General features: G+C 36.8%; 11 non-coding genes and 45 pseudogenes across 11 annotated transcripts; all 56 read right to left on the bottom strand.

The window, feature by feature from the left end:
- Positions 1–61: 61 nt before the first annotated feature.
- LOC149700548 (5S ribosomal RNA) lies at positions 62–180 on the bottom strand (annotated as a pseudogene).
- A 120-nt stretch (positions 181–300) lies between these two features.
- On the bottom strand, positions 301–420 carry LOC149700547 (5S ribosomal RNA; annotated as a pseudogene).
- A 137-nt stretch (positions 421–557) lies between these two features.
- On the bottom strand, positions 558–676 carry LOC149700546 (5S ribosomal RNA; annotated as a pseudogene).
- A 139-nt stretch (positions 677–815) lies between these two features.
- On the bottom strand, positions 816–934 carry LOC149700545 (5S ribosomal RNA). The gene has a single exon (XR_016382218.1). It is a non-coding gene; the product is annotated as a 5S ribosomal RNA (ribosomal RNA).
- Positions 935–1,056: 122 nt separating this feature from the next.
- LOC149700544 (5S ribosomal RNA) lies at positions 1,057–1,159 on the bottom strand (annotated as a pseudogene).
- Positions 1,160–1,294: 135 nt separating this feature from the next.
- On the bottom strand, positions 1,295–1,413 carry LOC149700543 (5S ribosomal RNA). Its single transcript, XR_016382293.1, has one exon. It is a non-coding gene; the product is annotated as a 5S ribosomal RNA (ribosomal RNA).
- Positions 1,414–1,550: 137 nt separating this feature from the next.
- LOC149700542 (5S ribosomal RNA) lies at positions 1,551–1,669 on the bottom strand (annotated as a pseudogene).
- A 122-nt stretch (positions 1,670–1,791) lies between these two features.
- Positions 1,792–1,894, bottom strand: LOC149700541 (5S ribosomal RNA; annotated as a pseudogene).
- Positions 1,895–2,029: 135 nt separating this feature from the next.
- On the bottom strand, positions 2,030–2,148 carry LOC149700540 (5S ribosomal RNA). Its single transcript, XR_016382292.1, has one exon. It is a non-coding gene; the product is annotated as a 5S ribosomal RNA (ribosomal RNA).
- Positions 2,149–2,285: 137 nt separating this feature from the next.
- Positions 2,286–2,404, bottom strand: LOC149700539 (5S ribosomal RNA; annotated as a pseudogene).
- A 122-nt stretch (positions 2,405–2,526) lies between these two features.
- On the bottom strand, positions 2,527–2,629 carry LOC149700538 (5S ribosomal RNA; annotated as a pseudogene).
- Positions 2,630–2,765: 136 nt separating this feature from the next.
- Positions 2,766–2,884, bottom strand: LOC149700537 (5S ribosomal RNA; annotated as a pseudogene).
- Positions 2,885–3,021: 137 nt separating this feature from the next.
- On the bottom strand, positions 3,022–3,140 carry LOC149700536 (5S ribosomal RNA; annotated as a pseudogene).
- A 122-nt stretch (positions 3,141–3,262) lies between these two features.
- LOC149700535 (5S ribosomal RNA) lies at positions 3,263–3,365 on the bottom strand (annotated as a pseudogene).
- Positions 3,366–3,500: 135 nt separating this feature from the next.
- Positions 3,501–3,619, bottom strand: LOC149700534 (5S ribosomal RNA). Its single transcript, XR_016382291.1, has one exon. It is a non-coding gene; the product is annotated as a 5S ribosomal RNA (ribosomal RNA).
- A 137-nt stretch (positions 3,620–3,756) lies between these two features.
- Positions 3,757–3,875, bottom strand: LOC149700533 (5S ribosomal RNA; annotated as a pseudogene).
- A 122-nt stretch (positions 3,876–3,997) lies between these two features.
- LOC149700532 (5S ribosomal RNA) lies at positions 3,998–4,100 on the bottom strand (annotated as a pseudogene).
- Positions 4,101–4,235: 135 nt separating this feature from the next.
- LOC149700531 (5S ribosomal RNA) lies at positions 4,236–4,354 on the bottom strand. The gene has a single exon (XR_016382290.1). It is a non-coding gene; the product is annotated as a 5S ribosomal RNA (ribosomal RNA).
- A 137-nt stretch (positions 4,355–4,491) lies between these two features.
- On the bottom strand, positions 4,492–4,610 carry LOC149700530 (5S ribosomal RNA; annotated as a pseudogene).
- Positions 4,611–4,732: 122 nt separating this feature from the next.
- Positions 4,733–4,835, bottom strand: LOC149700529 (5S ribosomal RNA; annotated as a pseudogene).
- Positions 4,836–4,970: 135 nt separating this feature from the next.
- LOC149700528 (5S ribosomal RNA) lies at positions 4,971–5,089 on the bottom strand. Its single transcript, XR_016382289.1, has one exon. It is a non-coding gene; the product is annotated as a 5S ribosomal RNA (ribosomal RNA).
- A 137-nt stretch (positions 5,090–5,226) lies between these two features.
- On the bottom strand, positions 5,227–5,345 carry LOC149700527 (5S ribosomal RNA; annotated as a pseudogene).
- Positions 5,346–5,467: 122 nt separating this feature from the next.
- On the bottom strand, positions 5,468–5,570 carry LOC149700526 (5S ribosomal RNA; annotated as a pseudogene).
- Positions 5,571–5,705: 135 nt separating this feature from the next.
- LOC149700525 (5S ribosomal RNA) lies at positions 5,706–5,824 on the bottom strand (annotated as a pseudogene).
- A 137-nt stretch (positions 5,825–5,961) lies between these two features.
- On the bottom strand, positions 5,962–6,080 carry LOC149700524 (5S ribosomal RNA; annotated as a pseudogene).
- Positions 6,081–6,202: 122 nt separating this feature from the next.
- On the bottom strand, positions 6,203–6,305 carry LOC149700523 (5S ribosomal RNA; annotated as a pseudogene).
- A 135-nt stretch (positions 6,306–6,440) lies between these two features.
- On the bottom strand, positions 6,441–6,559 carry LOC149700522 (5S ribosomal RNA). Its single transcript, XR_016382198.1, has one exon. It is a non-coding gene; the product is annotated as a 5S ribosomal RNA (ribosomal RNA).
- A 9,583-nt stretch (positions 6,560–16,142) lies between these two features.
- On the bottom strand, positions 16,143–16,261 carry LOC149700521 (5S ribosomal RNA; annotated as a pseudogene).
- Positions 16,262–16,383: 122 nt separating this feature from the next.
- LOC149700520 (5S ribosomal RNA) lies at positions 16,384–16,486 on the bottom strand (annotated as a pseudogene).
- A 136-nt stretch (positions 16,487–16,622) lies between these two features.
- LOC149700519 (5S ribosomal RNA) lies at positions 16,623–16,740 on the bottom strand (annotated as a pseudogene).
- Positions 16,741–16,875: 135 nt separating this feature from the next.
- LOC149700518 (5S ribosomal RNA) lies at positions 16,876–16,994 on the bottom strand. Its single transcript, XR_016382283.1, has one exon. It is a non-coding gene; the product is annotated as a 5S ribosomal RNA (ribosomal RNA).
- A 223-nt stretch (positions 16,995–17,217) lies between these two features.
- Positions 17,218–17,336, bottom strand: LOC149700517 (5S ribosomal RNA; annotated as a pseudogene).
- A 122-nt stretch (positions 17,337–17,458) lies between these two features.
- LOC149700516 (5S ribosomal RNA) lies at positions 17,459–17,561 on the bottom strand (annotated as a pseudogene).
- A 136-nt stretch (positions 17,562–17,697) lies between these two features.
- Positions 17,698–17,816, bottom strand: LOC149700515 (5S ribosomal RNA; annotated as a pseudogene).
- A 137-nt stretch (positions 17,817–17,953) lies between these two features.
- LOC149700514 (5S ribosomal RNA) lies at positions 17,954–18,072 on the bottom strand (annotated as a pseudogene).
- Positions 18,073–18,209: 137 nt separating this feature from the next.
- LOC149700513 (5S ribosomal RNA) lies at positions 18,210–18,328 on the bottom strand (annotated as a pseudogene).
- A 122-nt stretch (positions 18,329–18,450) lies between these two features.
- LOC149700512 (5S ribosomal RNA) lies at positions 18,451–18,553 on the bottom strand (annotated as a pseudogene).
- A 136-nt stretch (positions 18,554–18,689) lies between these two features.
- Positions 18,690–18,807, bottom strand: LOC149700511 (5S ribosomal RNA; annotated as a pseudogene).
- A 135-nt stretch (positions 18,808–18,942) lies between these two features.
- Positions 18,943–19,061, bottom strand: LOC149700510 (5S ribosomal RNA). Its single transcript, XR_016382282.1, has one exon. It is a non-coding gene; the product is annotated as a 5S ribosomal RNA (ribosomal RNA).
- Positions 19,062–19,284: 223 nt separating this feature from the next.
- On the bottom strand, positions 19,285–19,403 carry LOC149700509 (5S ribosomal RNA; annotated as a pseudogene).
- Positions 19,404–19,525: 122 nt separating this feature from the next.
- LOC149700508 (5S ribosomal RNA) lies at positions 19,526–19,628 on the bottom strand (annotated as a pseudogene).
- A 136-nt stretch (positions 19,629–19,764) lies between these two features.
- LOC149700507 (5S ribosomal RNA) lies at positions 19,765–19,883 on the bottom strand (annotated as a pseudogene).
- Positions 19,884–20,005: 122 nt separating this feature from the next.
- LOC149700506 (5S ribosomal RNA) lies at positions 20,006–20,108 on the bottom strand (annotated as a pseudogene).
- A 138-nt stretch (positions 20,109–20,246) lies between these two features.
- On the bottom strand, positions 20,247–20,365 carry LOC149700505 (5S ribosomal RNA; annotated as a pseudogene).
- A 1,260-nt stretch (positions 20,366–21,625) lies between these two features.
- LOC149700504 (5S ribosomal RNA) lies at positions 21,626–21,744 on the bottom strand (annotated as a pseudogene).
- A 134-nt stretch (positions 21,745–21,878) lies between these two features.
- On the bottom strand, positions 21,879–21,997 carry LOC149700503 (5S ribosomal RNA). Its single transcript, XR_016382395.1, has one exon. It is a non-coding gene; the product is annotated as a 5S ribosomal RNA (ribosomal RNA).
- A 121-nt stretch (positions 21,998–22,118) lies between these two features.
- On the bottom strand, positions 22,119–22,237 carry LOC149700502 (5S ribosomal RNA; annotated as a pseudogene).
- A 136-nt stretch (positions 22,238–22,373) lies between these two features.
- On the bottom strand, positions 22,374–22,492 carry LOC149700501 (5S ribosomal RNA; annotated as a pseudogene).
- A 120-nt stretch (positions 22,493–22,612) lies between these two features.
- LOC149700500 (5S ribosomal RNA) lies at positions 22,613–22,715 on the bottom strand (annotated as a pseudogene).
- Positions 22,716–22,851: 136 nt separating this feature from the next.
- LOC149700499 (5S ribosomal RNA) lies at positions 22,852–22,970 on the bottom strand (annotated as a pseudogene).
- Positions 22,971–23,106: 136 nt separating this feature from the next.
- Positions 23,107–23,225, bottom strand: LOC149700498 (5S ribosomal RNA; annotated as a pseudogene).
- A 360-nt stretch (positions 23,226–23,585) lies between these two features.
- LOC149700497 (5S ribosomal RNA) lies at positions 23,586–23,704 on the bottom strand. The gene has a single exon (XR_016382176.1). It is a non-coding gene; the product is annotated as a 5S ribosomal RNA (ribosomal RNA).
- Positions 23,705–23,826: 122 nt separating this feature from the next.
- Positions 23,827–23,929, bottom strand: LOC149700496 (5S ribosomal RNA; annotated as a pseudogene).
- A 381-nt stretch (positions 23,930–24,310) lies between these two features.
- LOC149700495 (5S ribosomal RNA) lies at positions 24,311–24,429 on the bottom strand (annotated as a pseudogene).
- Positions 24,430–24,565: 136 nt separating this feature from the next.
- LOC149700494 (5S ribosomal RNA) lies at positions 24,566–24,684 on the bottom strand (annotated as a pseudogene).
- A 346-nt stretch (positions 24,685–25,030) lies between these two features.
- LOC149700493 (5S ribosomal RNA) lies at positions 25,031–25,133 on the bottom strand (annotated as a pseudogene).
- Positions 25,134–25,170: the final 37 nt, after the last annotated feature.

Here is a 25,170-nt window from a genome sequence, read left to right as displayed (position 1 = left end):
TGAAGATATGTTTGGTTTTTTCATATCTGGTGGAATTTAAAAGAGGATACAAAATGGAAAAAGCCAACGGCACGCAGTGTTCCTAAGTGGTCTCCCTCCCAAGTACTGACTGCGCTAGACGCTGCTTAAATACGGTGATCGGACGAGAACCGGTGTTTTCAGCGTGATATGGCCGTTGCCGAGAGTGGTACTTAATAATTTGAATTTAATTAACCTTCATCTTTATAAAACAATAACAAAATGAAGATATGTTTGGTTTTTTCATATCTATTGGAATTTAAAAGAGGAAAAAAAGTGAAAAAGCCAATTTTACGCAGTGTTCCTAAGTGGTCTCCCTCCCAAGTACTGACTGCGCTCGACGCTTCTTAACTTCGGTGATCGGACGAGAACCGGTGTTTTCAGCGTGATATGGCCGTAGTTGAGAGTGCTAGTTAATAATTCGAATTTAAATTAAGTGCGACAAATTAACCTTCATCTTTTTAAAACAATAACAAAAAGAAAATATGTTTGCTCTTTTCATATCTATTGAAATTTAAAAGAGGAAAAAAAAGTGAAAAAGCCAACGGCACGCAGTGTTCCTAAGTGGTCTCCCTCCCAAGTACTGACTGCGCTCGACGCTGCTTAACTTCGGTGATCGGACGAGAACCGGTGTTCTCAGCGTGTTATGGCCGTTGCCAAGAGTGCTTTATTAATAATTCGAATTTAAATTAAGTGAGACAAATTAACCTTCATCTTTTTAAAACAATAACAAAAAGAAAAAATGTTTGCTCTTTTCATATCTATTGGAATTTAAAAGAGGAAAAAAAAGGTGAAAAAGCCAACGGCACGCAGTGTTCCTAAGTGGTCTCCCTCCCAAGTACTGACTGCGCTCGACGCTGCTTAACTTCGGTGATCGGACGAGAACCGGTGTTTTCAGCTTGATATGGCCGTTGCCGAGAGTGGTACTTAATAATTTGAATTTAATTAACCTTCATCTTTATAAAACAATAACAAAATGAAGATATGTTTGGTTTTTTCATATCTGGTGGAATTTAAAAGAGGAAACAAAAGTGAAAAAGCCAACGGCACGCAGAGTTTCCAAGTACTGACTGCGCTCGACGCTGCTTAACTTCGGTGATCGAACGAGAACCGGTGTTTTCAGCGTGATATGGCCGTTGCCGAGAGTGCTAGTTAATAGTTCGAATTTAAATTAAGTGCGACAAATTAACCTTCATCTTTTTAAAACAATAACAAATATAAAATATGTTTGCTTTTTTCATATCTATTGGAATTTAAAAGAGGAAAAAAAGTGAAAAGCCAACGGCACGCAGTGTTCCTAAGTGGTCTCCCTCTCAAGTACTGACTGCGCTCGACGCTGCTTAACTTCGGTGATCAGACGAGAACCGGTGTTCTCAGCGTGATATGGCCGTTGCCGAGAGTACTAGTTAATAATTCGAATTTAAATTAAGTGAGACAAATTAACCTTCATCTTTTTAAAACAATAACAAAAAGAAAATATGTTTGCTCTTTTCATATCTATTGGAATTCAAAAGAGGAAAAAAAAGTGAAAAAGCCAACGGCACACAGTGTTCGTAAGTGGTCTCCCTCCCAAGTACTGACTGCGCTCGACGCTTTTTAACTTCGGTGATTGGACGAGAACCGGTGTTTTCAGCGTGATATGGCCGTTGCCGAGAGTGCTATTTAATAATTTGAATTTAATTAACCTTCATCTTTATAAAACAATAACAAAAAGAAGATATGTTTGCTTTTTTCATATCTGGTGGAATTTAAAAGAGGAAACAAAAGTGAAAAAGCCAACGGCACGCAGAGTTTCCAAGTACTGACTGCGCTCGACGCTGCTTAACTTCGGCGATCGAACGAGAACCGGTGTTTTCAGCGTGATATGGCCGTTGCCGAGAGTGCTAGTTAATAGTTCGAATTTAAATTAAGTGCGACAAATTAACCTTCATCTTTTTAAAACAATAACAAATATAAAATATGTTTGCTTTTTTCATATCTATTGGAATTTAAAAGAGGAAAAAAAGTGAAAAGCCAACGGCACGCAGTGTTCCTAAGTGGTCTCCCTCTCAAGTACTGACTGCGCTCGACGCTGCTTAACTTCGGTGATCAGACGAGAACCGGTGTTCTCAGCGTGATATGGCCGTTGCCGAGAGTACTAGTTAATAATTCGAATTTAAATTAAGTGAGACAAATTAACCTTCATCTTTTTAAAACCATAACAAAAAGAAAATATGTTTGCTCTTTTCATATCTATTGGAATTCAAAAGAGGAAAAAAAAGTGAAAAAGCCAACGGCACACAGTGTTCGTAAGTGTTCTCCCTCCCAAGTACTGACTGCGCTCGACGCTTTTTAACTTCGGTGATTGGACGAGAACCGGTGTTTTCAGCGTGATATGGCCGTTGCCGAGAGTGCTATTTAATAATTTGAATTTAATTAACCTTCATCTTTATAAAACAATAACAAAAAGAAGATATGTTTGCTTTTTTCATATCTGGTGGAATTTAAAAGAGGAAACAAAAGTGAAAAAGCCAACGGCACGCAGAGTTTCCAAGTACTGACTGCGCTCGACGCTGCTTAACTTCGGTGATCGAACGAGAACCGGTGTTTTCAGCGTGATATGGCCGTTGCCGAGAGTGCTAGTTAATAGTTCGAATTTAAATTAAGTGCGACAAATTAACCTTAATCTTTTTAAAACAATAACAAATATAAAATATGTTTGCTTTTTTCATATCTATTGGAATTTAAAAGAGGAAAAAAAGTTAACAAGCCAACGGCACGCAGTGTTCCTAAGTGGTCTCCCTCCCAAGTACTGACTGCGCTCGACGCTTCTTAACTTCGGTGATCGGACGAGAACCGGTGTTCTCAGCGTGATATGGCCGTTGCCGAGAGTACTAGTTAATAATTCGAATTTAAATTAAGTGAGACAAATTAACCTTCATCTTTTTAAAACAATAACAAAAAGAAAATATGTTTGCTCTTTTCATATCTATTGGAATTCAAAAGAGGAAAAAAAAGTGAAAAAGCCAACGGCACACAGTGTTCGTAAGTGGTCTCCCTCCCAAGTACTGACTGCGCTCGACGCTTTTTAACTTCGGTGATTGGACGAGAACCGGTGTTTTCAGCGTGATATGGCCGTTGCCGAGAGTGCTATTTAATAATTTGAATTTAATTAACCTTCATCTTTATAAAACAATAACAAAAAGAAGATATGTTTGCTTTTTTCATATCTGGTGGAATTTAAAAGAGGAAACAAAAGTGAAAAAGCCAACGGCACGCAGAGTTTCCAAGTACTGACTGCGCTCGACGCTGCTTAACTTCGGTGATCGAACGAGAACCGGTGTTTTCAGCGTGATATGGCCGTTGCCGAGAGTGCTAGTTAATAGTTCGAATTTAAATTAAGTGCGACAAATTAACCTTCATCTTTTTAAAACAATAACAAATATAAAATATGTTTGCTTTTTTCATATCTATTGGAATTTAATAGAGGAAAAAAAGTGAAAAGCCAACGGCACGCAGTGTTCCTAAGTGGTCTCCCTCTCAAGTACTGACTGCGCTCGACGCTGCTTAACTTCGGTGATCAGACGAGAACCGGTGTTCTCAGCGTGATATGGCCGTTGCCGAGAGTACTAGTTAATAATTCGAATTTAAATTAAGTGAGACAAATTAACCTTCATCTTTTTAAAACAATAACAAAAAGAAAATATGTTTGCTCTTTTCATATCTATTGGAATTCAAAAGAGGAAAAAAAAGTGAAAAAGCCAACGGCACACAGTGTTCGTAAGTGGTCTCCCTCCCAAGTACTGACTGCGCTCGACGCTTTTTAACTTCGGTGATTGGACGAGAACCGGTGTTTTCAGCGTGATATGGCCGTTGCCGAGAGTGCTATTTAATAATTTGAATTTAATTAACCTTCATCTTTATAAAACAATAACAAAAAGAAGATATGTTTGCTTTTTTCATATCTGGTGGAATTTAAAAGAGGAAACAAAAGTGAAAAAGCCAACGGCACGCAGAGTTTCCAAGTACTGACTGCGCTCGACGCTGCTTAACTTCGGTGATCGAACGAGAACCGGTGTTTTCAGCGTGATATGGCCGTTGCCGAGAGTGCTAGTTAATAGTTCGAATTTAAATTAAGTGCGACAAATTAACCTTCATCTTTTTAAAACAATAACAAATATAAAATATGTTTGCTTTTTTCATATCTATTGGAATTTAAAAGAGGAAAAAAAGTGAAAAGCCAACGGCACGCAGTGTTCCTAAGTGGTCTCCCTCTCAAGTACTGACTGCGCTCGACGCTGCTTAACTTCGGTGATCAGACGAGAACCGGTGTTCTCAGCGTGATATGGCCGTTGCCGAGAGTACTAGTTAATAATTCGAATTTAAATTAAGTGAGACAAATTAACCTTCATCTTTTTAAAACAATAACAAAAAGAAAATATGTTTGCTCTTTTCATATCTATTGGAATTCAAAAGAGGAAAAAAAAGTGAAAAAGCCAACGGCACACAGTGTTCGTAAGTGGTCTCCCTCCCAAGTACTGACTGCGCTCGACGCTTTTTAACTTCGGTGATTGGACGAGAACCGGTGTTTTCAGCGTGATATGGCCGTTGCCGAGAGTGCTATTTAATAATTTGAATTTAATTAACCTTCATCTTTATAAAACAATAACAAAAAGAAGATATGTTTGCTTTTTTCATATCTGGTGGAATTTAAAAGAGGAAACAAAAGTGAAAAAGCCAACGGCACGCAGAGTTTCCAAGTACTGACTGCGCTCGACGCTGCTTAACTTCGGCGATCGAACGAGAACCGGTGTTTTCAGCGTGATATGGCCGTTGCCGAGAGTGCTAGTTAATAGTTCGAATTTAAATTAAGTGCGACAAATTAACCTTCATCTTTTTAAAACAATAACAAATATAAAATATGTTTGCTTTTTTCATATCTATTGGAATTTAAAAGAGGAAAAAAAGTGAAAAGCCAACGGCACGCAGTGTTCCTAAGTGGTCTCCCTCTCAAGTACTGACTGCGCTCGACGCTGCTTAACTTCGGTGATCAGACGAGAACCGGTGTTCTCAGCGTGATATGGCCGTTGCCGAGAGTACTAGTTAATAATTCGAATTTAAATTAAGTGAGACAAATTAACCTTCATCTTTTTAAAACAATAACAAAAAGAAAATATGTTTGCTCTTTTCATATCTATTGGAATTCAAAAGAGGAAAAAAAAGTGAAAAAGCCAACGGCACACAGTGTTCGTAAGTGTTCTCCCTCCCAAGTACTGACTGCGCTCGACGCTTTTTAACTTCGGTGATTGGACGAGAACCGGTGTTTTCAGCGTGATATGGCCGTTGCCGAGAGTGCTATTTAATAATTTGAATTTAATTAACCTTCATCTTTATAAAACAATAACAAAAAGAAGATATGTTTGCTTTTTTCATATCTGGTGGAATTTAAAAGAGGAAACAAAAGTGAAAAAGCCAACGGCACGCAGAGTTTCCAAGTACTGACTGCGCTCGACGCTGCTTAACTTCGGTGATCGAACGAGAACCGGTGTTTTCAGCGTGATATGGCCGTTGCCGAGAGTGCTAGTTAATAGTTCGAATTTAAATTAAGTGCGACAAATTAACCTTCATCTTTTTAAAACAATAACAAATATAAAATATGTTTGCTTTTTTCATATCTATTGGAATTTAAAAGAGGAAAAAAAGTGAAAAGCCAACGGCACGCAGTGTTCCTAAGTGGTCTCCCTCTCAAGTACTGACTGCGCTCGGTGCTGCTTAACTTCGGTGATCAGACGAGAACCGGTGTTCTCAGCGTGATATGGCCGTTGCCGAGAGTACTAGTTAATAATTCGAATTTAAATTAAGTGAGACAAATTAACCTTCATCTTTTTAAAACAATAACAAAAAGAAAATATGTTTGCTCTTTTCATATCTATTGGAATTTAAAAGAGGAAAAAAAAGTGAAAAAGCCAACGGCACACAGTGTTCGTAAGTGGTCTCCCTCCCAAGTACTGACTGCGCTCGACGCTTTTTAACTTCGGTGATTGGACGAGAACCGGTGATTTCAGCGTGATATGGCCGTTGCCGAGAGTGCTATTTAATAATTTGAATTTAATTAACCTTCATCTTTATAAAACAATAACAAAAAGAAGATATGTTTGCTTTTTTCATATCTGGTGGAATTTAAAAGAGGAAACAAAAGTGAAAAAGCCAACGGCACGCAGAGTTTCCAAGTAGTGACTGCGCTCGACGCTGCTTAACTTCGGTGATCGGACGAGAACCGGTGTTTTCAGCGTGATATGGCCGTTGCCGAGAGTGCTAGTTAATAGTTCAAATTTAAATTAAGTGCGACAAATTAACCTTCATCTTTTTAAAACAATAACAAATATAAAATATGTTTGCTTTTTTCATATCTATTGGAATTTAAAAGAGGAAAAAAAGTGAAAAGCCAACGGCACGCAGTGTTCCTAAGTGGTCTCCCTCTCAAGTACTGACTGCGCTCGACGCTGCTTAACTTCGGTGATCGGACGAGAACCGGTGTTCTCAGCGTGATATGGCCGTTGCCGAGAGTACTACACTCTAAGAAATAAGCGTTCAATGGGGTTCAGGGGTAGTTCAAAATTGAACCCCACGATCCTAAGTTGAACAGTGGTTGTTCAGAGGTTCATCAGATTTCAAAAAGCGTTCACACAGATGAAAAGCGTTCAATCTAGAACACTGGTTAATCCGCGTCTTGCGTTACCTTGGAAACCCCTTGTGGGGACACCTAGAGGGGGAGTTATTCGCAACGAAAAGTTACTATAGGGGGCGCTAGTGAGATATCCAAGAAGGTGCAATGTCAAGGAAACAAAAACCAAGGGTGTACCTAGGTTATGCATGGTAAACTTTTGTTTCGCTGATTATATGCTCGTAATTAAGCTATAGTTTAACGATGGTTACTTACTGCTGCGTGTATAGGTGAAAAAACAATGGTACAATGGAGAAAACGCGGTTTCACAAGTTTCCTCGCGATCCAAAGGTAGTAAAACAATGGGATGTTGCTTTAAAAATGGGAAAACGACACACTAAATTTATGGTAGTCTGCTCCCATAATTTTGTAGAAAATTCTAAATAATTAATTAGAATTTTAGACTTAATTATTAATTACCATTTTTGACTTAAAAAATAAGTTACAAATGATTGTTAATTAGCATTTTTGACCAGTTGATATGACCAGACGTTTATTTTGTACTGAACTTCAGATAATATCAAAAGAACGTAATTAAAAAATTACAATTTATTTTCATTCATTCTTTCATTTTAAAATATACCATTTAATTTTAGGAACCCGAAATTATTCACAGTAGGTAATATCACAGTTTCTTCCTCCATTTTAGGAACGAATCCAATTCTCTGAACTTTTTCATTAAGTTTCTTTTCAAAAGCATCAATAGCATGTTTCTCTTTACGATGCCATAATGAGTGTTTTGGTTGTCGGAAAATTTTGAATCCAGAGTTTTTCTGATTTTTTTCTGATGGGTCTTTAGGAAAATAAGTATAATATACATAACAAATACTGCCAGTGAAACGCTTTTTCCTTTCATTTTTCCACAAAGGATCATTTTGACTCTCCGTCTTTATGGCAATAGCGACAGCTTTCTCAATTGATAAACAAACTTCTTTATCATAAAATGATTTCTCGTCATCTTTTAATACGTTTAGACTTAATTAAATTTTTTCGCTTAAATTTAAATGAGAAAAATCTACTCGATCCATTAGGATATTGAAAAACTGGGTCATTGTTGACTTTTGTCAGAAGAAACATTTTTAACGGAAATGGAACATTCTGTTAAAATCTTTCCTTCATGACTCTCCTCTAGCCGTCTCTTCTTGATCCGTAAAAGTTTTCGCTGGGTTCAATATGATTTTGAAGAGCTGTGTCATAATTTGTACTAGCTAAGAGCGATTCTAAAATGAGCTTTTGTTTTGACTCATCAAAATGAACAATTTGATACTTAGGTGCTGCGATGCAGCATAACTGGTAAATTGTGATAAACAGTTCTTCCTTGATGCAATGTAATCCATAATTTTAACAAGAGAGAGAGAAACAGGAACTGAAATTAAAAAAAAAATGTATCAGCAATTTGCCTAGCTCAGTTACAACCTATTGCTATGGGCAAGGCTTAGATCATAATAGGGATTGTTTGGTTGTATTTCTAAATTAAAAAAGAAAAAGAGCTTACCATTATTATCTGCAGCAACCTGCAGCTCATCCATTTCAAAATATATCCAGACAATAAAATTCCAATCCGAAAAACCAGTAAAAACTAAAGAGTTAATTTTCGTATAAACCTACCAACACGTGAAAATCTCAACGATTGTCCTTAAGATCAAGCTTTCAATATTTCTCGCTAGGTTACGCCACGGCCAACTTAGATTTTCTCGCCTGTACAGGCGACGAAGGAGATGATCTAAGTTGGCCGTGGTTACGCTACTAAAACTTTTCCCTGCGAATTCCTTCTGTCCAGCACAGTCTGGGAGTGGCCCGTGGGGACAGGATCTCAACGGATTGTGAATTTCTTTGTCATTTTTGGGAAACGTTAATTACGAGTAAGCGCGTTCAGCCTAACATAACGGTGGCTACGTGAATCTTAATAAAGTAGTTTGGTTTCTTCCTCTTCAATCAACTCAAAATCAAGATATTTATTGAAGATATATCTCAGGTATGTTCTTTTTGTTTTACATATTTAAACTAAGATACCAAATCATTTTAGTCTTTACAATTTTATATGAGAGTAGGGTATTATCAACCCTTTTGAACTCTCCATAGGCCGTAATTCAGTCAAAGGCAGGGAACCGAAATTATACTATCGATATTTAATGCCGCTTTAAATCACTAGTAATAATACAATTAAGCTTGGATTAAATTTCTTAATATATAAAAGTATTAAATCAAAATGGCACCTGGTCTCCTTGTGTAAAGGTATTAATCCTCCTAGTCTGAAAACTATGTATTTACCATTGTTCGGAACCCTTACATTTCTTAAAACTCAACGTGGTACTTTCGGCTATGGGGGTTTACGGAATTTTTTCTTATTCTAAGAAACATGAACAAACATTCCTTCTTCCTAGGGGCCGGGAGGGCAGAAAATAGCCTGGTATCAAAAGCCGGTTTGGGGTTCGCAACAGCGTTAGGTCAGGGAGAGAGAATCAGCATAGGCAGCCGTGATCCATGCGTGGTGAAAACGGGGGTAAATGTACGGTACACCGCGGTGCCTATGCGCTGCTTTCTCGTGCACATTTGAGGTAGGGGATGACAGAGATAAGGCAAGGAGGTCAATGCCCCATGCGTAAAGGACTAAAACTAAACGACGAAACGTACCGAAAATTGTTTTTACTACCCCTATTTTCCCGCTTTTTGGCGGATTTTATAAAACTCGTTTCTATCTCCCTCTTTCTCTCCTCTCTGGTTAGGTACCCGTCTCCGCTGACGTGGCAAACCCTATCTCACCGGATCTAACCCCTTTCGGTCTATTGAAGGGGTTCGACCCCTTTTTCATATTGCTCTATGTGTAGTACTGGAGCCAAATTAAACAAGTAGGCCAATTAAATACCTATCTTTCGCATGGTCCATTTTTGGTTAGAATACGCAATACATATTTTTCGGAAACATGTTACCAGTCAGCGGTGCGTCTTTGACTGTATGGTTTATGGTAATGAAAATTAAATTAAACTTGATTGTTTATAATTTATTCAATTTTCTAAGGACTACTTGCAACAGAATCTCAACCGAAAATCCGACTGCTGCGTATAGATAAAGTTAAGTACTTAATTTTTTTACCTTACTATATTGCCAGGCCTAAGGTTTTCTTATTTCGTTATTTAAACGTAATATTTAAGCCATATATGGGATACACGTGTGCAATATGCAATGGTCACAGGCGTACCCCTCAAGGGTGGTTAAAACATATCCGAACCAAACACAAACACGAACCAAATCGTCTTTTTAAGTGTTCTCTTACACAAACATGTCTAACAATAACTAGAAACTATGAAGCTTTGAGAAAACATGTTTATAGGAAACATTTTCGAAATGGTCTGTTCATTAAAGAACCAAATATAGTGGAAGCGGCCCCCATAATTAACCCTGACTTTCCTGAACTGAATCCTTTCCATGATCAAACTGATAATGACTCCGATTCTTCTTCTGAATCTTCGAATTGTCAAAACAGTCTCGAAAACCTTCAAAGAAATGCTGCTTTGTTGATATTAGAAATGCGCGAAAAACACAAGTTACCTATATCAGCTGCTACAGCTTTGTCGAATAAGATTGCTGATTTAGCTCAGAGTTGCATTGAGTATAGCATTGATTCAAACAGGGGGGTAATAGACGGGGATAGCCATTTAATAGCTTCTAATATATCACAGTCTTTGACAAGCATTATAAAAAGCGACTACATACTTTTAAAATATTGCAAAAATCATTTGAGTCTTGTAGAAGCAATTGATTATGTTCTAGGTACAAAGAGAATAAATAACAAAGTGTACAAAGACACATTTAGTTATGTTCCAATTAAAAGTATCTTGAAACATTTATTAAGTCATAGTGATGTCTGGTCCGAACTTAATAAGGAAAAGCGTATCGTTGGAGGACAATTTTTAGCGGACTTTGTTGATGGAAGTCTATGTAAAAATAACCCAAGTTTTGAAAATGATCCCTATCATTTAAGATTGCACCTCTACATAGACGAGGTAGAACTTGTGAACCCTCTAGGGGCTAAAAGAGGAAAGCATAAGGTGTCATTTGTGTATTATTCAGTTGGTAATTTCCACCCTTCCTTCCGAAGCAAGTTGAGTAGCATAAATTTAGCCCTTTGTGTTAGGTATAATCTGATTGGAAGTTACGGGTATTCTAAAGTTCTTAAACCACTTTTGGATGATCTATTAGATTTGCACAATGAAGGTTTTTTGTTAAATAATCATTTAATCCGCGCTTCAGTTGCTACGATATCTGGTGACAATTTATCTAGCCATGGCATTGGTGGCTTTAGGCAGAGTTTTTCCAATGGTAGAATATGTCGACATTGCATGATTTCAAAAGATAGAATTGCTGAGTGTTTTGATGAGAATAAAATGGTCTTGAGAACCGAAGAAGTCCACACATATCATTTGCAGGGTGTGCTAGAAAATCCCGAAAATATTGCTTTATATGGTGTTTCTGGGCCCTCCCCATTTACAATATTGCCTTATTTTGAATGCACTAATGCATTTCCACCAGATATTATGCATGATTTTTTCGAGGGTGTTGTTCCGCTCTTTATTAAGCATTTAGTTGTTCATTTGGTCCGTGAAAAACTACTAACTTTAGATCAATTTAATTCCGTCATTCAAAATTTTACATATGGGGACATTTACATTAAAAATAAACCGGTTCCCATGTCTAAGTCCATATTGACCGAAAAAGGAAAGCTAGTCGGATCAGCAGCACAGAAGATGTGTTTATTGCATTTTTTCCCTTTAATGTTTGGGACATATGTACCCGAACGCGATAAGCTTTGGATTCTCTTACTTATATTAGTTGAAATAGGGGAAATTATTTGCGCTCCTGTCGTTGATAAATCTTGGCTGTCATATCTGTATGACATAATAAATGATTTTTGCAATCTGTTGAAGGAAGTGCCAAATTTTAATTTTATTCCTAAACTCCATTACTTGGTTCATTATCCCAGACTTATCCAAAAATATGGGCCCTTAATTAGATTATGGTGCATGCGGTTTGAAGCTAAACACCAATACTTCAAAACCATAGCAAATTCATCCCGAAATTACCGAAATATTTGTAGGACTCTAGCTAAAAGGCATCAGATGCTCCAATGTTATGAAAGGTGTGGAGAAGAAGGTTTTGAGAACGGTTACTCCGTACAATATAATAAACTAAAATATAGTAGTTTACCTTCCAGTTTAAAATTGTTTGTGAAAGAGTACCTCAATCTTCAATCTGATCCCAAATTTACCAATTTAGCCTCGGTTCTTACTGTTTCGTCAGTTACATATAAACCTACTTATATTTTCCCTATTTCTCTTACTGAAGAAGACATTCCGATTTTTTTTAAGATTAGCTATGTTATTCAAATTAGCGGCAAGTGGCACCTTTTAGGTAGACTTTTAAAATGCAAAGCTTACGTAAAACATTACCGTTGTTATTATGTTGAAGAAGTTAACTCTTGGTATGCTTTAAATCCTGGGGATGAAATTGATAGTAGCGCACTGTTATCTTACAAACTTGCTTCTGAGATTGTCATTTGTTTAAACCACAAGCTTAGTGGAATAAAATATTAGCTTTTCAAAGTAGAAATGGGACCTAAAATTGATATTGGCCTAAAACATAATAGATCAATAGTAAATAGCATAATGGGTAGTCATCTTTGAATTCATAAGCAATTTAGGCATTTTTTAGTTTTTAAAAGTCAATATCTCATTTTTCGGAATTATTATAAAATAAAAAAATGCAAACCTTTTAGAGATTTATTCTAATGATTTTATGCATAATTCAAGTTTTAACCGATGAAAAATAACTTTTATCAGGTTAAAAACAACTTTAAAAGTAAATTTGGAATTAAACATTTTGGAATGGACTGGCAATATCATGTCACGTGTGGGAAAGAAAAAAGAATATTCAGCTGCAAAGAAAGCTGTACGCGAACAGATTTTGTTCATGATATTGGACTACTGTTTGAAGTTGATGTTAAAATAATACAAGTCTTTAATACCCAATGGAATGACTGGGTTAACCATTCCGAATTTGTTATACCGCCGAATGGATCCAAATTAAATATAATTTATGAGGAAACAATACTGTGAGTATAGTTTATAAGAAATTTATGGCACTGATGTAAAACTATCTATGTTTACCCGTGTCAATTACTTCGTCTTAAGTCATAATTATACTTTATTTTAAATACCATTTGGAATTGTTATATTTTATCATCGCTCCCGTTCCTGCGTTGACGCCGAATGAAGAGCCAATGGAGGATTATAGTACCAATGAAAATACCACTTTTGGATCAACTAGTGGTCGTATTCCAGATCCTTACATAATTCCCAAGTTGCCTCCAATTGTTCTAGATTTAATTAACAAAAAGGATGGTGAGGTTTTTAGTCCAAAGTATAGAGCTGCAATTGTTCAAAATCTCTATGAAGATGTCAGCAAGTTTGACATGTAAGTGGGAAGTCATATTATGATGGAACAAGTTATTTGACACGTTTTATTGAAACCATAATTTGAATATCTTTTTAGATATCCTAAAGGTTTTGACTACTCAAGGATATGTTTAGCTCTGATAACTAAATACAAGTTTTTGAAAGATCGGCTCCCTAATACTAGTGGTTATGTAAGTGATGTATTATTTATAGTCTTATCAGGTGCGTGCCAACGTTTTTAATAGAAGTGGGGATTTTGCCCCACTTTCACCTCTTCCTGAGTTTTATTATAATTATTAATATTTATAATTACACAAAGTTAAATTAAAAATTAAACGTTTCTAAACAAGGACACATGGATGAATTCACTGAAAATGAAATTTCGGCATGAGAGGATGCAAATGGGTAATTTAGACGTTGTACGAGTTATGAAGGAGAAGTATTCTAATAAAAGAGAACGAAGTATTGAATCCAGCGCGGAGAAACAGACAAAAACTAAACTGAATAGGTCTGGCCGCCCAGCCGTAAGTAAATTTTTAGGTTCATCGAGGGCTTGTTTTTAAATCTTGTAAATAGGCACAAGCGTCAATTATCATCATAAAATGTTAAATGCATCACTGCGTAGCGCTTGGGTGGGGGCAAAACCGGTTTGATAAGTACATTGTTTATCACATCTCGGGCTGTAATAGCACTTGATATAGCGCGTGCTACGAGTATTTTGTTCGCTGGTAGGCAGGGCGTTCCACAATTGGTTGGAGGCGCTGCGTTTAATTTAACAGTGAAATCTGAAACTTTCATATTTTTTTAAACCATTCGGAGACATTTGCTGAATGATTCTCTATGCGGATAGGTCTTATAATTGGTAGAAAAATCCATAAAAAATCACTTGATTTATCTCTTTACCCTCCCTTTAATGTCACTATTTTAGGTTAAACCTTTTTGCGTAAGAAGATGGTAAACTGTAGACATTTACTTTTTATTATTAGAGCGAATTTGGATTAGGGGAAGACAGAGAGAGTATTAAGGCACACATTAAAGTTGTGCAACAAGAAAGCAAAAAGGCGCATTTGGACTTCACCATTATTGATGGAAAAATGCAAAGAACAATGACGTACAGACAGGCCTATGCTTACAATAATAATGTCGAAGAAGTGATTACAGAATTTCCTGTTTTGTGCCTAAAGAACCAAGTATGTCCACTTACTACATCAGCTCTAAAATTCAGAATTCATAAACTTAATTTATATTTCAGCTTGTGTATGAGCTTAATCGGATAAAAGATTTGACACCTTCGGCAGAGAAATTAATTTTTCATTTTTTCCAACCTCTTGCCTCAAAAATATTGGATATCATTAAACGTAATCCGAAGAAGAAAAAAAATGTTCAAAAATTTCTGGCAAGTCTTGTGGAATTGACTGAAGTCTCAACTGAAGAAAAAGTCAAAGGTATGCATTCAACACTATATATTCCCATGTTTAAGATTTAATAGCATTAAAAATATTTTTAGAGCTTGAACTTCGAACTTGCCTTTTAGTACTTCCTAGTCTCTTCGGGGAAAATATAGAGTTGTGGATCGCTCAAAACGTAAGTTTAAATCTTAAATTTAAATTATTTTCAAATAATAATTTGAATTGAAGGAATTAAAAAAAATTCCTATAGTCCTTTAAAGGGAGCGTGAATATTTCAAACATGATGATTTTATTCGCTTTACATTTTATACTATTCTAATATAACTTGATCAGAGTAATAATAAGGGTTTGATATTATTTCAGGAAACAAAATTCAGCACGCCAACACTGGTTTTCCATGGCGAGGATTATTACACCTCAGCCATGGAGGTTAAAATTGAAGGAGTTTCTTTCGAAGTCGGTAACTTCGAAAATGGAATTGCATCCATATTCTCAGGCTACTATGCCTTTCAAATAATGTATCCATTGGGACTCTCTAAAACTCTGGAGTTTTTACAAAAAGTGGTCCTGAAGATTGATGCATTGAAAATATCAACATCCGTTACGGCCATTTACAATAAACTATCTGTTTAGCTAGATCATGATTTTTTGTTTTTGTTTATTATTAAAACTGACTTGAATACCTGTCTTAAACTGTGTTACATTTTTAATGTTCTAAATTTTTATTTTGCTTTCAAAATAGTTCAAAAAATCACTAATGTTCAATATCGAACGTTATTTATGCGTTCGAAATATCGTACAATTTTGATCGCCTTTAAAAGAGTTCAACACAACACCTTTTTGTTCAACATTGAACATTGAGTATGCGTTCCCAATATAACAATATCATTCAATATTGAACGTTAAAAATGCGTTTGAAATATATCAGTGTCGTTCAATTTTGATCGCCTTGAATCAGTTCAGAACAACACATTTTTGTTCAACATTGAACGTTGAGTATGCGTTCCCAATATAACAATATCATTCAATATTGAACGTTAAAAATGCGTTTGAAATATATCAGTATCGTTCAATTTTGATCGCCTTGAATCAGTTCAGAACAACACATTTTTGTTCAACATTGAACGTTGAGTATGCGTTCCCAATATAACAATATCATTCAATAATGAACGTTAACAATCCGTTCGAAATATAACAATATCGTTCATTAGTGAACTCTTTAAAATAAATCCAAAAAACACTTTTGTTCATTATTGAACACTAAATTGTCGTTCTATGTGGCACACTTGAGTTCTCAAAAGAACAAAGTCCTCGCGTTCTATTTTGAACGCTATGTAAGGCGTTCAAAATAGAACAAAAAAACGTTTAGCTACGGGGACAAACCTCCGAACGCAATTTTGTTCTGATCTGAACAAACTTTTTTGAGAGTGTAGTTAATAATTCGAATTTAAATTAAGTGAGACAAATTAACCTTCATCTTTTTAAAACAATAACAAAAAGAAAATATGTTTGCTCTTTTCATATCTATTGGAATTTAAAAGAGGAAAAAAAAAGTGAAAAAGACAACGGCACACAGTGTTCCTAAGTGGTCTCCCTCCCAAGTACTGACTGCGCTCGACGCTTTTTAACTTCGGTGATTGGACGAGAACCGGTGTTTTCAGCGTGATATGGCCGTTGCCGAGAGTGCTATTTAATAATTTGAATTTAATTAAACTTCATCTTTATAAAACAATAACAAAAAGCAGATATGTTTGCTTTTTTCATATCTGATGGAATTTAAAAGAGGAAACAAAAGTGAAAAAGCCAACGGCACGCAGAGTTTCCAAGTACTGACTACGCTCGACGCTGCTTAACTTCGGTGATCGGACGAGAACCGGTGTTTTCAGCGTGATATGGCCGTTGCCGAGAGTGCTAGTTAATAATTCGAATTTAAATTAAGTGCGACAAATTAACCTTCATCTTTTTAAAACAATAACAAATCGAAAATATGTTTGCTTTTTTCATATCTATTTGAATTTAAAAGAGGAAAAAAAGTGAAAAAGTCAACGGCACGCAGTGTTCTAAGTGGTCTCCCTCCCAAGTACTGACTGCGCTCGACGCTGCTTAACTTCGGTGATCGGACGAGAACCGGTGTTCTCAGCGTGATATGGCCGTTGCCGAGAGTACTAGTTAATAATTCGAATTTAAATTAAGTGAGACAAATTAACCTTCATCTTTTTAAAACAATAACAAATATAAAATATGTTTGCTTTTTTCATATCTATTGGAATTTAAAAGAGGAAAAAAAGTGAAAAGCCAACGGCACGCAGTGTTCCTAAGTGGTCTCCCTCTCAAGTACTGACTGCGCTCGACGCTGCTTAACTTCGGTGATCGGACGAGAACCGGTGTTTTCAGCGTGATATTACCGTTGCCGAGAGTGCTAGTTAATAATTCGAATTTAAATTAAGTGCGACAAATTAACCGAGAACCGGTGTTCTCAGCGTGATATGGCCGTTGCCGAGAGTACTAGTTAATAATTCGAATTTAAATTAAGTGAGACAAATTAACCTTCATCTTTTTAAAACAATAACAAAAAGAAAATATGTTTGCTCTTTTCATATCTATTGGAATTTAAAAGAGGAAAAAAAAGTGAAAAAGCCAACGGCACACAGTGTTCGTAAGTGGTCTCCCTCCCAAGTACTGACTGCGCTCGACGCTTTTTAACTTCGGTGATTGGACGAGAACCGGTGTTTTCAGCGTGATATGGCCGTTGCCGAGAGTGCTATTTAATAATTTGAATTTAATTAACCTTCATCTTTATAAAACAATAACAAAAAGAAGATATGTTTGCTTTTTTCATATCTGGTGGAATTTAAAAGAGGAAACAAAAGTGAAAAAGCCAACGGCACGCAGAGTTTCCAAGTACTGACTGCGCTCGACGCTGCTTAACTTCGGTGATCGGACGAGAACCGGTGTTTTCAGCGTGATATGGCCGTTGCCGAGAATGCTAGTTAATAATTCGAATTTAAATTAAGTGCGACAAATTAACCTTCATCTTTTTAAAACAATAACAAATATAAAATATGTTTGCTTTTTTCATATCTATTGGAATTTAAAAGAGGAAAAAAAGTGAAAAAGCCAACGGCACGCAGTGTTCCTAAGTGGTCTCCTTCTCAAGTACTGACTGCGCTCGACGCTGCTTAACTTCGGTGATCGGACGAGAACCGGTGTTCTCAGCGTGATATGGCCGTTGCCGAGAGTACTAGTTAATAATTCGAATTTAAATTAAGTGAGACAAATTAACCTTCATCTTTTTAAAACAATAACAAAAAGAAAATATGTTTGCTCTTTTCATATCTATTGGAATTTAAAAGAGGAAAAAAAAGTGAAAAAGCCAACGGCACACAGTGTTCCTAAGTGGTCTCCCTCCCAAGTACTGACTGCGCTCGACGCTTTTTAACTTCGGTGATTGGACGAGAACCGGTGTTTTCAGCGTGATATGGCCGTTGCCGAGAGTGCTAGTTAATAATTCGAATTTAAATTAAGTGAGAGAAATTAACCTTCATCTTTTTAAAACAATAACAAAAAGAAAATATGTTTGCTCTTTTCATATCTATTGGAATTTAAAAGAGGAAAAAAAAGTGAAAAAGCCAACGGCACACTGTGTTCCTAAGTGGTCTACCTCCCAAGTACTGACTGCGCTCGACGCTTTTTAACTTCGGTGATTGGACGAGAACCGGTGTTTTCAGCGTGATATGGCCGTTGCCGAGAGTGCTATTTAATATTTTGAATTTAATTAACCTTCATCTTTATAAAACAATAACAAAAAGAAGATATGTTTGCTTTTTTCATATCTGGTGGAATTTAAAAGAGGAAACAAAAGTGAAAAAGCCAACGGCACGCAGATTTTCCAAGTACTGACTGCGCTCGACGCTGCTTAACTTCGGTGATCGGACGAGAACCGGTGTTTTCAGCGTGATATGGCCGTTGCCGAGAGTGCTAGTTAATAATTCGAATTTAAATTAAGTGCGACAAATTAACCTTCATCTTTTTAAAACAATAACAAATCGAAAATATGTTTGCTTTTTTTATATCTATTTGAATTTAAAAGAGGAAAAAAAGTGAAAAAGTCAACGGCACGCAGTGTTCTAAGTGGTCTCCCTCCCAAGTACTGACTGCGCTCGACGCTGCTTAACTTCGGTGATCGGACGAGAACCGGTGTTCTCAGCGTGGTATGGCCGTTGCCGAGAGTACTAGTTAATAATTCGAATTTAAATTAAGTGAGACAAATTAACCTTCATCTTTTTAAAACAATAACAAATATAAAATATGTTTGCTTTTTTCATATCTATTGGAATTTAAAAGAGGAAAAAAAGTGAAAAGCCAACGGCACGCAGTGTTCCTAAGTGGTCTCCCTCTCAAGTACTGACTGCGCTCGACGCTGCTTAACTTCGGTGATCGGACGAGAACCGGTGTTTTCAGCGTGATATTACCGTTGCCGAGAGTGCTAGTTAATAATTCGAATTTAAATTAAGTGCGACAAATTAACCGAGAACCGGTGTTCTCAGCGTGATATGGCCGTTGCCGAGAGTACTAGTTAATAATTCGAATTTAAATTAAGTGAGACAAATTAACCTTCATCTTTTTAAAACAATAGCAAAAAGAAAATATGTTTGCTCTTTTCATATCTATTGGAATTTAAAAGAGGAAAAAAAAGTGAAAAAGCCAACGGCACACAGTGTTCGTAAGTGGTCTCCCTCCCAAGTACTGACTGCGCTCGACGCTTTTTAACTTCGGTGATTGGACGAGAACCGGTGTTTTCAGCGTGATATGGCCGTTGCCGAGAGTGCTATTTAATAATTTGAATTTAATTAACCTTCATCTTTATAAAACAATAACAAAAAGAAGATATGTTTGCTTTTTTCATATCTGGTGGAATTTAAAAGAGGAAACAAAAGTGAAAAAGCCAACGGCACGCAGAGTTTCCAAGTACTGACTGCGCTCGACGCTGCTTAACTTCGGTGATCGGACGAGAACCGGTGTTTTCAGCGTGATATGGCCGTTGCCGAGAATGCTAGTTAATAATTCGAATTTAAATTAAGTGCGACAAATTAACCTTCATCTTTTTAAAACAATAACAAATATAAAATATGTTTGCTTTTTTCATATCAATTGGAATTTAAAAGAGGAAAAAAAGTGAAAAAGCCAACGGCACACAGTGTTCGTAAGTGGTCTCCCTCCCAAGTACTGACTGCGCTCGACGCTTTTTAACTTCGGTGATTGGACGAGAACCGGTGTTTTCAGCGTGATATGGCCGTTGCCGAGAGTGCTATTTAATAATTTGAATTTAATTAACCTTCATCTTTATAAAACAATAACAAAAAGAAGATATGTTTGCTTTTTTCATATCTGGTGGAATTTAAAAGAGGAAACAAAAGTGAAAAAGCCAACGGCACGCAGAGTTTCCAAGTACTGACTGCGCTCGACGCTGCTTAACTTCGGTGATCGGACGAGAACCGGTGTTCTCAGCGTGATATGGCCGTTGCCGAGAGTACTAGTTAATAATTCGAATTTAAATTAAGTGAGACAAATTAACCTTCATCTTTTTAAAACAATAACAAAAAGAAAATATGTTTGCTCTTTTCATATCTATTGGAATTTAAAAGAGGAAAAAAAAAGTGAAAAAGCCAACGGCACACAGTGTTCCTAAGTGGTCTCCCTCCCAAGTACTGACTGCGCTCGACGCTTTTTAACTTCGGTGATTGGACGAGAACCGGTGTTTTCAGCGTGATATGGCCGTTGCCGAGAGTGCTATTTAATATTTTGAATTTAATTAACCTTCATCTTTATAAAACAATAACAAAAAGAAGATATGTTTGCTTTTTTCATATCTGGTGGAATTTAAAAGAGGAAACAAAAGTGAAAAAGCCAACGGCACGCAGATTTTCCAAGTACTGACTGCGCTCGACGCTGCTTAAAGGCGGATGCACACATACGCCGCTGAGCCGTTGCCGCTCTCCGTTGTCGCCGGCGCGCATGCGCTAAACCATCTCGGTTCGTGCCGCGCTGTGTTCCGCTTGCCGCTCGTGAGCCGCGACGAGAATAGGATATTTTTCTATTTTCGCCGAAGGGAACGGAACGGCGGAGAAGCGCAATCCAATCATGACAGTTTATACGATCACGTGGTTTTTTTAGAAAGCAGACAAATATATTATTATTATTATATATATTTATTTATTTATATATATTGTTATTTTATATAATATATACTATTTTTATTATATATATTTATTTATATCTATATTATTATTTTATATAATATTTATTTATATATATATTATTATTTTATATAATATTTGTTTATATATATATTATTATTTTATATAATATATATTTATATATATAATTATTCTATAACTATTTATATATATAATTATTCTATAACTATTTATACATATTATTATTTTATATATATATATATATATATATTTTATTACATAATTACATGCGGTCCGTATATAGTGTATAATATGGATTTGGAAGTCTCCTTGTTGCCGTCTCTTGAGAAATATACCTTTAACCCACTTGGTTGTCTCTCTCTTGTTTATATTATTAACAAGTAAAGATAATAATAATTTTCGTCGCCTCAAGGTCAATAAATGGGAATCCATTTTACCAAAGTATTCGTCTGCTACTGGTTTTCATTATATTTTGTGCCTACAACGCCACCTATATCTATGGCAATCGGTGGCGTTGGTGCTAGCGACGCGTCAAACCAAACTGTAGGTGTGCATGATTTTCCGCTGACGTGCTCCGTTGGCCGTTGCCGCTACCGTTCCGTTTACCGCTCCCAAACCCATGTATGCATCCGCCTTAACTTCGGTGATCGGACGAGAACCGGTGTTTTCAGCGTGATATGGCCGTTGCCGCGAGTGCTAGTTAATAATTCGAATTTAAATTAAGTGAGACTAATTAACCTTCATCATTTTGAAACAATAACATAAAGAAAATATGTTTGCTTTTTTCATATCTATTGGAATTTAAAAGAGGAAAAAAAGTGAAAAAGCCAACGGCACGCAGTGTTCATAAGAAGTCTCCCTCCCAAGTACTGACTGCGCTCGACGCTGCTTAACTTCGGTGATCGGACGAGAACCGGTGTTCTCAGCGTGATATGGCCGTTGCCGAGAGTACCAGTTAATAATTCGAATTTAAATTAAGTGAGACAAATTAACCATCTTCTTAAAACAATAACAAAAAGAAAATATGTTTGCTCTTTTCATATTTATTGGAATTTAAAAGAGGAAAAAAAAGTGAAAAAGCCAACGGCACGCAGTGTTCCTAAGTGGTCTCCCTCCCAAGTACTGACTGCGCTCGACGCTGCTTAACTTCGGTGATCGGACGAGAACCGGTGTTTTCAGCGTGATATGGCCGTTGCCGAGAGTGCTATTTAAAAATTCGAATTCAATTAACCTTCATATTTATAAAATAATAGCAAAAAGAACATATGTTTGGTTTTTTCATATCTGGTGGAATTTAAAAGAGGAAAAAAAAGGAAAAAGCCAACGGCACGCAGCGTTCCTAAGAAGTCTCCCTCCCAGGTACTGACTGCGCTCGACGCTGCTTAACTTCGGTGATCGGACGAGAACCGGTGTTTTCAGCGTGATATGGCCGTTGCCAAGAGTGCTAGTTAATAATTCGAATTTAAATTAAGTGAGACAAATTAACCTTCATCTTTTTAAAACAATAACAAAAAGAAAATATGTTTGCTTTTTTCATATCTATTGGAAATTAAAAGAGGAAAAAAAGTGAAAAAGCCAACGGCACGCAGTGTTCCTAAGTGGTCTCCCTCCCAAGTACTCACTGCGCTCGACGCTGCTTAACTTCGGTGATCGAACAAGAACCGGTGTATTCAGCGTGACATGGCCGTTGCCGAGAGCGCTAGTTAATAATTTGAATTTAATTAGCCTTCATCTTTATAAAACAATAACAAAAAGAAGGTATGTTTGCTTTTTTCATATCTGGTGGAATTTAAAAGAGGAAAAAAAGGAAAAAGCCAACGGCACGCAGTGTTCCCAAGTACTGGCTACGCTCGACGCTGCTTAACTTCCGTGATCGGACGAAAACCGGTGTTTTCAGCGTGATATGGCCGTTGCCGAGAGTGCTAGTTAATAATTCGAATTTAAATTAAGTGAGACAAATTAACCTTCATCATTTTAAAACAATAAAATAAAGAAATTATGTTTGCTTTTTTCATATCTATTGGAATTTAAAAGAGGAAAAAAAGTGAAAATGCCAACGGCACGCAGTGTTCCTAAGTGGTCTCCCTCCCAAGTACTGACTGCGCTCGACGCTGCTTAACTTCCGTGATCGGACGAAAACCGGTGTTTTCAGCGTGATATGGCCGTTGCCGAGAGTGCTTGTTAATAATTCGAATTTAAATTAAGTGCGACAAATTAACCTTCATCTTTTCAAAACAATAACAAATATAAAATATGTTTGCTTTTTTCATATCTATTGGAATTTAAAAGAGGAAAAAAAGTGAAAAAGCCAACGCCACGTAGTGTTCCTACGTTGTCTCCCTCCCAAGTACTGACTGCGCTCGACGCTGCTTAACTTCGGTGATCGGACGAGAACCGGTGTATTCAGCGTGATATGGCCGTTGCCGAGAGTGCTAGTTAGTAATTTGAATTTAATTAACCTTCATCTTTATAAAACAATAACAAAAAGAAGATATGTTTGCTTTTTTCATATCTGGTGGAATTTAAAAGAGGAAACAAAAAGGAAAAAGCCAACGGCACGCAGTGTTCCCAATTACTGACTGCGCTAGACACTGCTTAAAAACGGCAATCGGACGAGAACCGGTGTTTTCAGCGTGATATGGCCGTTGCCGAGAGTGCTAGTTAATAATTCGAATTTAAATTAAGTGCGACAAATTAACCTTCATCTTTTTAAAACAATAACAAATAGAAAATATGTTTGTTTTTTCATATCTATTGGAATTTAAAAGAGGAAAAAAAGTGAAAAAGCCAACGGCACGCAGTTTTCCTAAGTGGTCTCCCTCCCAAGTACTGACTGCGCTCGACGCTGCTTAACTTCGGTGATCGGACGAGAACCGGTGTATTCAGCGTGACATGGCCGTTGCCGAGAGTGCTAGTTAATAATTTGAATTTAATTAACCTTCATCTTTATAAAACAATAACAAAAAGAAGGTATGTTTGCTTTTTTCATATCTGGTGGAATTTAAAATAGGAAACAAAAAGGAAAAAGCCAACGGCACGCAGTGTTCCCAAGTACTGGCTGCGCTCGACGCTGCTTAACTTCCGTGATCGGACGAGAACCGGTGTTTTCAGCGTGATATGGCCGTTGCCGAGAGTGCTAGTTAATAATTCGAATTTAAATTAAGTGCGACAAATTAACCTTCATCTTTTTAAAACAATAACAAATATAAAAAATATGTTTGCTTTTTTTCATAACTGGTGGAGTTCAAAAGGGGAAAGAAAAGTGACAAAGCCAACGGCACGCAGTGTTCCCAAGTACTGGATGCGCTCGACGCTGCTTAATTTCGGTGACCGGACGAGAACCGGTGTTCTCAGCGTGATATGGCCGTTGCCGAGAGTACCAGTTAATAATTCGAATTTAAATTAAGTGAGACAAATTAACCTTCATCTTTTTAAAACAATAACAAAAAGAAAATATGTTTGCTCTTTTCATATCTATTGGAATTTAAAAGAGGAAAAAAAAAGTGAAAAAGCCAACGGCACACAGTGTTTCTAAGTGGTCTCCCTCCCAAAAACTGACAGCGCTCGACGCTGCTTAGCTTCGGTGATCGGACGAGAACCGGTGTTCTCAGCGTGTTATGGCCGTTGCCGAGAGTGCTAGTTAATAATTCGAATTTAATTTAAGTGAGACAAATTAACCTTCATCTTTTTAAAACAATAACAAAAAGAAAATATGTTTGCTCTTTTCATATCTATTGGAATTTATAAGAGGAAAAAAAGTGAAAAAGCCAACGGCACGCAGTGTTCCTAAGTGGTCTCCCTCCCAAGTACTGACTGCGCTCGACGCTGCTTAACTTCGGTGATCGGACGAGAAACGCTGTTTTTAGCTTGATATGGCCGTTGCCGAGAGTGCTACTTAATAATTTGAATTTAATTAACCTTCATCTTTATAAAACAATAACAAAATGAAGATATGTTTGTTTTTTTCATATCTGGTGGAATTTAAAAGAGGAAACAAAATGGAAAAAGCCAACGGCACGCAGTGTTCCCAATCACTGACTGCGCTAGACGCTGCTTAAATACGGTGATCGGACGAGAACCGGTGTTTTCAGCGTGATATGGCCGTTGCCGAGAGTGCTAGTTAATAATTCGAATTTAATTAACCTTCATATTTATAAATCAATAACAAAAAGAACATATGTTTGGTTTTTTCATATCTGGTGGAATTTAAAAGAGGAAACAAAAAGGAAAAGCCAACGGCACGCAGTGTTCCCAAGTACTGACTGCGCTCGACGCTGCTTAACTTCGGTGATCGGACGAGAACCGGTGTTTTCAGCGTGATATGGCCGTTGCCGAGAGTGCTAGTTAATAATTCGAATTTAAATTAAGTG

The sequence above is a fragment of the Phalangium opilio genome, unplaced genomic scaffold (assembly GCF_054372755.1).
Source record: "Phalangium opilio isolate 3A_F unplaced genomic scaffold, DU_Popi_V2 ptg000019l_1, whole genome shotgun sequence".
Classification (NCBI taxonomy): Eukaryota; Metazoa; Arthropoda; class Arachnida; order Opiliones; family Phalangiidae; genus Phalangium; species Phalangium opilio.
Note: the sequence above shows the minus strand (reverse complement) of the source record. Positions and strands in the feature narration are given on the sequence as shown.